At 43.1% G+C, this 9358-nt stretch overlaps 1 long non-coding RNA gene across 2 annotated transcripts; it reads left to right on the top strand.

Annotated features, from left to right (window-relative positions):
- The first annotated feature begins 7176 nt into the window (after positions 1-7176).
- Positions 7177-9189, top strand: LOC121874947. Of its 2 annotated transcripts, none has more exons than XR_006090516.1 (2): positions 7177-7393; positions 8668-9189. It is a non-coding gene; the product is annotated as an uncharacterized LOC121874947 (long non-coding RNA). The 2 variants fall into 2 exon arrangements; XR_006090515.1 differs by having other exon boundaries at positions 8664-9189.
- Positions 9190-9358: the final 169 nt, after the last annotated feature.

Below are 9358 nucleotides of genomic sequence, written 5' to 3'. Positions count from 1 at the left end.
ACAAGTACACTCTAACTTGTACCTAACAAGAACTACAACACAAGTACACTCTAACTTGTACCTAACAAGTACTACAACACAAGTACACTCTAACTTGTACCTAACAAGTACTACAACACAAGTACACTCTAACTTGTACCTAACAAGTACTACAACACAAGTACACTCTAACTTGTACCTAACAAGTACTATAACACAAGTACACTCTAACTTATACCTAACAAGTACTACAACACAAGTACACTCTAACTTGTACCTAACAAGTACTACAACACAAGTACACTCTAACTTGTACCTAACAAGTACTACAACACAAGTACACTCTAACTTGTACCTAACAAGTACTACAACACAAGTACACTCTAACTTGTACCTAACAAGTACTACAACACAAGAACACTCTAACTTGTACCTAACAAGTACTACAACACAAGTACACTCTAACTTGTACCTAACAAGTACTACAACACAAGTACACTCTAACTTGTACCTAACAAGTACTACAACACAAGAACACTCTAACTTGTACCTAACAAGTACTACAACACAAGTACACTCTAACTTGTACCTAACAAGTACTACAACACAAGTACACTCTAACTTGTACCTAACAAGTACTACAACACAAGTACACCCTAACTTGTACCTAACAAGTACTACAACACAAGTACACTCTAACTTGTACCTAACAAGTACTATAACACAAGTACACTCTAACTTATACCTAACAAGTACTGCAACACAAGTACACTCTAACTTGTACCTAACAAGTACTAACACAATACACTCTAACATGCCTAACAAGTACTACAACACAAGTACACTCTAACTTGTACCTAACAAGTACTACAACACAAGTACACTCTAACTTTTACCTAACAAGTACTACAACACAAGAACACTCTAACTTGTACCTAACAAGTACTACAACACAAGAACACTCTAACTTGTACCTAACAAGTACTACAACACAAGTACACTCTAACTTGTACCTAACAAGTACTACAACACAAGTACACTCTAACTTTTACCTAACAAGTACTACAACACAAGTACACTCTAACTTGTACCTAACAAGTACTACAACACAAGTACACTCTAACTTGTACCTAACAAGTACTACAACACAGGTACACTCTAACTTGTACCTAACAAGTACTACAACACAAGTACACTCTAACTTGTACCTAACAAGTACTACAACACAAGTACACTCTAACTTGTACCTAACAAGTACTACAACACAAGTACACTCTAACTTGTACCTAACAAGTACTACAACACAAGTACACTCTAACTTGTACCTAACATACACACACACACACACACACGCACACACACACACACACACACACACACACACACACACACACACACACACACACACACACACACACACACACACACACACACACACACACACACACACACACACACACACACACACACACACACACACACACACACACACACACATTAAAACGTAACTAAATGTCATCTCTCCTTCCACCAGCCAGACCTCTAACCAACCAACCAGCCAACCAACACCACCATGAAGACCCCTGCCACTCTGACCTCCACCCTGCTGGTCTTCATCTTGGTGATCGCCCTCGCTGGACACAGGGTGTCGTCCTCACCCTCCCGCAGCCCAGCAACCGACAAGAATTTTTCCGTTTAACTTCAACTTACCAAAATACAACTACCACAGCTGCTCCTGCTGTCGTTGCTCCTGGCATTACCATCACGTTTGGCAAGAAATAATAACATGTATTATCCCGACATCATTTGTCTTGCCACCATCATAGGTGTTAATGGAGTGACGTCAGTGTGTGTATGACTGAACATTACAAGAGGCTGCTGCTGCCGTGTAGTAACTGGTACTGTAGGCGGGTTGTTTACACTCCCACAATTATCTTAATAAAACGTATTGTAGTTAAAAGGAACAAAATTATTCATTATTCTTACGTCAATTGTTTATCCATTTATCCTTATTCCTGAGGTTTATTGTCCCGTTAGTACAATAATTTCTTAACTGTTGATGTGAGAATTATTTAACTCTCACCCACACACACACACACACACACACACACACACACACACACACACACACACACACACACACACACTACTAGTACTACTTTGGTGTCACTCGGAATCGAGTATGACGATCATCCAGCTATGATACAATTATATGAGTTATTAGGATGTCACCTAGGTTGGTGAGATCTGAGGTGACTAGAGAGACCGATACATGACTGGCAGGGTCGTCCACAGATGTTGCATGTATGGAGGGCTACATCTAGTGCGGGAGGGGTGGCGGCAGCGACTTTCCGTTGTTGGCGCATGTCTGCCTCGGTATGTGGTTGGGTTAACTCGAAAGTATTGACACCTTCTCGTGTGGTGATCCTCCAAGCGTAACGGTGTGGAGTAATCGTCTCCCAGGTGAGAGGGTCGATTTGGCACTTTTCAGGTTTGTCTTAAGACTATCCTTATACCTTTTCAGTTGCCCGCCAGTGTTACGTTTACTATTCGTTAGGTGACTGTAAAGTAGCTTATTTGGCAGTCTACTGTCGTTCATGCGGGTAACATGGCCAGTCCAGCGTAGTTGTTCATTGATAATGGAAGCCTCGATAACTCCTACAGTTGGTGTCAGCGAGAATACTTGCATTTGTAATCTTGTCTTCCCAGCGAACTCAGAGGATGGAAAGTAGACTACGTTGGTTAAAGTTTTTGCGTGCCTTAAGGTGCCTCCTGTATGTGACCCATGTTTCGCTCTCATATAGAAAGATGGGCAGGACCACTGCTCTATATACGTGGTGCTTTGTGAATAATTTCAGCTCCCTACAACTGAAGACACGGGTACGGAGTCAGCCAAAGGCTTGAGATGCATATATGACACGATGTTCAATCTTTTCATCGATGTCCGCAGTGGCGGACAGTTGGGAGCTGTGATACTGAAAGTGGGTAACATTAGAGAGGGTAGTAACGTAAAGGTGGACAGATGGTGGTGTGGCTCAGTCAATGGGCAGGCTGGAAGAGAATATGAGTCTTACGTACATTCATCTCAGGACCGAAGTTTTCATACGCACCTGAGAAGGTGTTCAGGATCTCCTGTAGATCGCGTTCAGCGTGAGCGACGAGGGTGAGGTCGTCTGCATACTGAAGTTCAGTATTGAAAGCTGAAGACACCTTTGTTCCTGCCTGGAGTCGTCTTATGATGAAAAAACCCTTCATCCGGTACTGGATGTCCACCCCCCCAGAAAAATTGGCACTGACACAAGATATGGAAGGCAACCAAGAAAATGGAAAAGGGAGTTGGTGCCAGTACACACCCTTGTTTTACGAATGTTTAGATGGGGAAGAACTCATACTGGGTGACATTGTACAAGACACTGCCGTTCATACTATTACGAACCACGCCATCTATTGTGTCATGATCTAACTACCCAGCACTACCGAGCAACGCCATCTAGGGACGTGACCCGAGTATGACTAGTCTTAGTCACCATTCCGGGTTTCCTTCTCCATATCCTGGTTGTTGCGTCACCTCCTCCAACTCTTCCTCATCAGCTCCGGATCGAGGAGAGTTCAGTTCACTCTGGGAAGTGACCACACTTGGATTACCTATCCTGGAAACCTACGGCACAGTGACTACCTACCATCTTCTTCAATACTCAGCCCTACTCGTCAGACACTTCAGCACCGCACTTGAGTATTGTAACCCTATATTACCTCCCACCTCCACTTGCTTCAGATTGTTGATGTTGTATAAATATGTATATACTGTTAAGCCAATGTTGCGTATGTTTAAGTTAAGTTTGGTTAAGGGTAAATTATAGAAAGCTGGATATGTTGTTAAGGAATTTATTGTACTTTATTATACACAACAAAATCTCTCATCCTTTGTCTACCCTTTTATAGTCCGATTGTCTTTGTTTGTTTAGTTTTTTTATTGTTGTTGCCTGTTGGGATCTGGGTAGACTTTTAACTATATTCTAAAGCAGTTTCTAAATCCCCAACTCGTAACAATACCATCGGGGAATTGCCTCACAATGGTGAAGAATTTTGGTGGGCGGCGAAAACGGCTGAGGGTCCGTTAGAGGACTTCCCTGTTGACCGAGTCGAAGGCCTTGGTTATGACAATGAAGGCCATGTACGGGTCACGTAGCTGTTCTGTGCACTTTTCCTACAACTCGCGAGCAGCAAAGATCATGTCAGTGGTGCTGCGTGATGGTCTAAAACCACATTGAGTTTCTGGGAGGAAGTTTTTCGCCTCAGGAAGAAGTCTCTTTAGGAGGACTCGGACGATAATCTTGCCAGCTACGGAGAGCAGCGATATCCAGTGGTAGTTGCCACAGTATGACCGGTCTCCCCTTTTCTTGTAAATATTGACGATGGAGCTTTGGGGATTTCCTCATTTTCTCATATATTCTCCGGGAGAGAGTGGAGACGGCTGGTAAGCAGAGGTCCTTCTGGGTTATACACATCGGCTGGGATTCCGTCAGGCCCTGAGGCTTTGTTACTTTTCATCTGCTTGATGGCAGTAGCTACCTCATCCAGAGATGGAGGATAGCTGAGGTGGGTCAGCTCTGGATGCTGAGGCACCTACTGGGTAGTCAGGACATCCAAATAGGTATTTCGGTTGAGCAACGAATGGTAGTGCTCATTCCAGTGCTGAAGGAAGCCTTCTTCGTGTTTAATTAGGGAGTTATCTTTGGATGAGCGTAGGGGGCTGCGCCATAAGTGATTGGCTCATAAAATGTTTAAGTGGAATTAAAAAATTCGCTTAACTTGTGCTGATCTGCAAGATTTTTTGTTCCCATTCTTTATTTGTCAACCATTCGTTCTTTAGATTGCGTAGTTCGCGCTGGGCTGCCTCTTTCCTTTTTTGGAAAGTATTAACTTTGATCTAAGACTAAGGGTTCTCAGGCAGCCACTTAAAGCAGCACGCTTATCATTGATAAGTACGTTGATTTCCGGGACATTTTCATGTAACCAGTCCTGGTGTATTCTTTCGATCTGGCAGAGGTCTTTCTGCAGGATTTTGTCATGACAGAGTCAACAATACCCCATTCGGCACTGGTATTTGGGTTGTTTGTTGTCGGGTTGCTTATCAGTCCGTGTTCAGGCTCCTCTCTGAAAGCATGTCCTACCGCTGGATTCTCCAGACGCTTAGTGTTAAAACCTCTTCTGGAGGCTTGCTGCCTTCTCCACGTTGGGGCGACGTGAAGTGAGAGCTTGGCTCTGACGAGCCGATGATCAGTGTCACAGTGGTCTGAGCCACGATTGGCTTGGGTGACGAGGACATCTCGGCAATCTCTTTCTCTGCCAATGATGTAGTCAATGAGATGTCAGTGTTTGCATGCTAAGTGTTACCACGAACCCCTGAACTTCTCAGCCTCCCTAAACAAGGCATTGGTGATAGTAAAGTTTTGTGAAGCACACTTGCTGAGGAGGAGTAGGCAGTTTGGATTATAGTTGCCTAGTCCATATGTCAGCATCTCTGCCAACTCTGGCATTAAAGTTACCTAGGAGCACAACCTAATCTTATAAGGGGATAGAGGTTAGCGCTCTGTCAAGGTCGGCGTAAAATAAGACATGACGTGAATGATTCAGTGGGACTTGGGCGTCATGAGGCGCTCGTTCATCCCAACAGGCATTTTAGTTAGCCTGTGTAGGATGCATGGCGGATGGCAAAGTCACCTTTATCAATGTGGTTTCTCACCGCAGAAGGTTTGTTCTTCCAGAAGAATGTATAGCCAGATCCCCGTTCTGTGAGTCGAACCTCGTCTGGGAGCCGGGACTCACTAATTGCTGCTATGTTGATGTTATACCTAGCCAGTACTTTTGCCACATGAACGGTTCTTCTTTCAGGACGCTCATTTGTGCCAATATACAAAAGGGTCCTGACATTCCATGCAGCGACCATAAGAGGTTGTATAGTTTGCTTTTGTTTTGATACGTGATTATGATTGTGATTTCGACCTAGTAAAGATGACCTTGCTGGGTGCGGTTGTCCAGACAGACTGGTTCTATGGCAGTCTGTGTTTAGGGCACCTCTTAGAGCCCTCTCCCCTTGTGGGGTGAGCAGAGTGGCTCCTCGTAAGGGGTCGCACAGACAGGAACGGATTGCACTGCTGCCTAGATCCCAGTGCATAAACGTCCATCTAATCTATGCCACAAATGTGCTGAGTGTTAACTAGAGACTCCTGTCAATCATCTTTGCCTGTCCCCGTCGCCATGGGACTTTTGGGGGTATTAGGGTCTTCATGATGATTAATATTATGAGGTGAATGATGGCCGTGTGTCAGTTGATTTATGTATATGAAGCAGGAACGCAGGTTGAAACCACACATCTTTGCCCTCCCCTTTTCCTGATCCAGTGGTGCAAGTGTTGCAGCGACTTGGGAGAGGGAGAGTTGCAATGGACTGCCGATAGCCTAGTTTGTTGGGTTTCGTCTTTGTAGCCTGTCCATCATGAATTGCCTACGTCCGCTGGTGTAGTAGTTGGGTTCCCATGGTGGTCACATCTTACACCAATGCCGCTGTTGGCCTCTTATTGGAGCCCTGTAAGCATGTCTGCCTGATGCGGGGCTCCACAGCAGATTTTTCGTTCCGGGTTTAATTCCGTAGCCTTATAACTACCGAGGTTAATCCGCACGGCAGAAGGGCAGTGGTTGGTAGGCGCTAGGACACACACACACACACACACACACACACACACACACACATTTGGCTGACAACAGACGATCTTAGTGAGCATAGAGAGAACCCTGTACACAAGAGGCTCAGTCCATGACAAGATATAAAGCAGAACGTAAGAATTAAACTTACAACACTTTGAGGAGAGAGACAAAGATAGAAGTGTAAACAACAGTAGAGAGAGAGAGAGAGAGAGAGAGAGAGAGAGAGAGAGAGAGAGAGAGAGAGAGAGAGAGAGAGAGAGAGAGAGAGAGAGAGAGAGAGAGAGAGAGAGAGATGAACTCATCTTACAGTAATCTCTGGTGATTCTGTTCTCGTACATTTACATTCACAAAAACATCAACACAGAATGTTAATCCACATCTCCCTTCTCCCTCGTCTCATCCCTCCACCTGACGACGACTTCCATCCATTATCTTATTAATATTAACACTTTATAACCATCAACATGAAGTGAAAGTTTCTTTACTTTATTTTTAAAGTAATAAGTGATGTTAAAAGTTTACTTAAGGTTGATATAGAGGTGAGTGGAGGAAGTAGTGTGTTAGGTGAGAGAGTGAGAATCAAGGGGTTGGGAGGAGCTCCAGATGTTGCCTTCACTGTTTTAGTGATCAGATCATAACAAACTTGTTGATATATAAGCCAGCTTCATCTACCTGCTGTTATCAGGTGTGTCTCACCAGCCACTCAGGTGAGACGTCTCCAACCTCTCGCCACAAGTACACTCTAACTTGTACCTAACAAGAACTACAACACAAGTACACTCTAACTTGTACCTAACGAGTACTACAACACAAGTACACTCTAACTTGTACCTAACAAGTACTACAACACAAGTACACTCTAACTTGTACCTAACAAGTACTACAACACAAGTACACTCTAACTTTTACCTAACAAGTACTACAACACAAGAACACTCTAACTTGTACCTAACAAGTACTACAACACAAGAACACTCTAACTTGTACCTAACAAGTACTACAACACAAGTACACTCTAACTTGTACCTAACAAGTACTACAACACAAGTACACTCTAACTTTTACCTAACAAGTACTACAACACAAGTACACTCTAACTTGTACCTAACAAGTACTACAACACAAGAACACTCTAACTTGTACCTAACAAGTACTACAACACAAGTACACTCTAACTTTTACCTAACAAGTACTACAACACAAGAACACTCTAACTTGTACCTAACAAGTACTACAACACAAGAACACTCTAACTTGTACCTAACAAGTACTACAACACAAGAACACTCTAACTTGTACCTAACAAGTACTACAACACAAGAACACTCTAACTTGTACCTAACAAGTACTACAACACAAGTACACTCTAACTTTTACCTAACAAGTACTACAACACAAGAACACTCTAACTTGTACCTAACGAGTACTACAACACAAGTACACTCTAACTTGTACCTTACAACACAAGTAACTAACAAGAACTACAACACAAGTACACTCTAACTTGTACCTAACAAGTACTACAACACAAGTACACTCTAACTTGTACCTAACAAGTACTACAACACAAGTACACTCTAACTTGTACCTAACAAGTACTACAACACAAGTACACTCTAACTTTTACCTAACAAGTACTACAACACAAGAACACTCTAACTTGTACCTAACAAGTACTACAACACAAGAACACTCTAACTTGTACCTAACAAGTACTACAACACAAGTACACTCTAACTTTTACCTAACAAGTACTACAACACAAGAACACTCTAACTTGTACCTAACAAGTACTACAACACAAGAACACTCTAACTTGTACCTAACGAGTACTACAACACAAGTACACTCTAACTTGTACCTAACAAGTACTACAACACAAGTACACTCTAACTTGTACCTATCAAGCCCGCACACACACACACACACACACACACATTAAAACGTAACTAAATGTGTCATCTCTCCTTCCACCAGCCAGACCTCTAACCAACCAACCAGCCAACCAACACCACCATGAAGACCCCTGCCACTCTGACCTCCACCCTGCTGGTCTTCATCTTGGTGATCGCCCTCGCTGGACACGGGGTGTCGTCCTCCCCCCTCCCGCAGCCCAGCAACCGACAAGAACGCTTTTTTCTTCCGTTTAACTTCAACTTACCAAAATTTACAACTACCACAGCTGCTCCTGCTGTCGTTGCTCCTGGCATTACCATCACGTTTGGCAAGAAATAATAATAACATGTATTATCCCGACATCATTTGTCTTGCCACCTCGGTAAAGATGAAACAGTTAGTTGTTAGTAATTTACCTGTTTGGTTCAGTTGTTTCCATAGGTGTTAATGGAGTGACGTCAGTGTGTGTATGACTGAACATTACAAGAGGCTGCTGCTGCCGTGTAGTAACTGGTACTGTAGGCGGGGTTGTTTACACTCCCACAATTATCTTAATAAAACGTATTGTAGTTAAAAGGAACAAAATTATTCATTATTCTTACGTCAATTGTTTATCCATTTATCCTTATTCCTGAGGTTTATTGTCCCGTTAGTACAATAATTTCTCTTAACTGTTGATGTGAGAATTATTTAACTCTTTCACACACACACACACACACACACACATACACACACACACATTCACCCACACACACATACACACACACACACACACA

This window comes from Homarus americanus, unplaced genomic scaffold (genome assembly GCF_018991925.1).
Source record: "Homarus americanus isolate GMGI-L3 unplaced genomic scaffold, GMGI_Hamer_2.0 scaffold8593, whole genome shotgun sequence".
Lineage (NCBI taxonomy): Eukaryota > Metazoa > Arthropoda > Malacostraca > Decapoda > Nephropidae > Homarus > Homarus americanus.
This window is presented reverse-complemented; position numbering and strand designations above follow the sequence as displayed.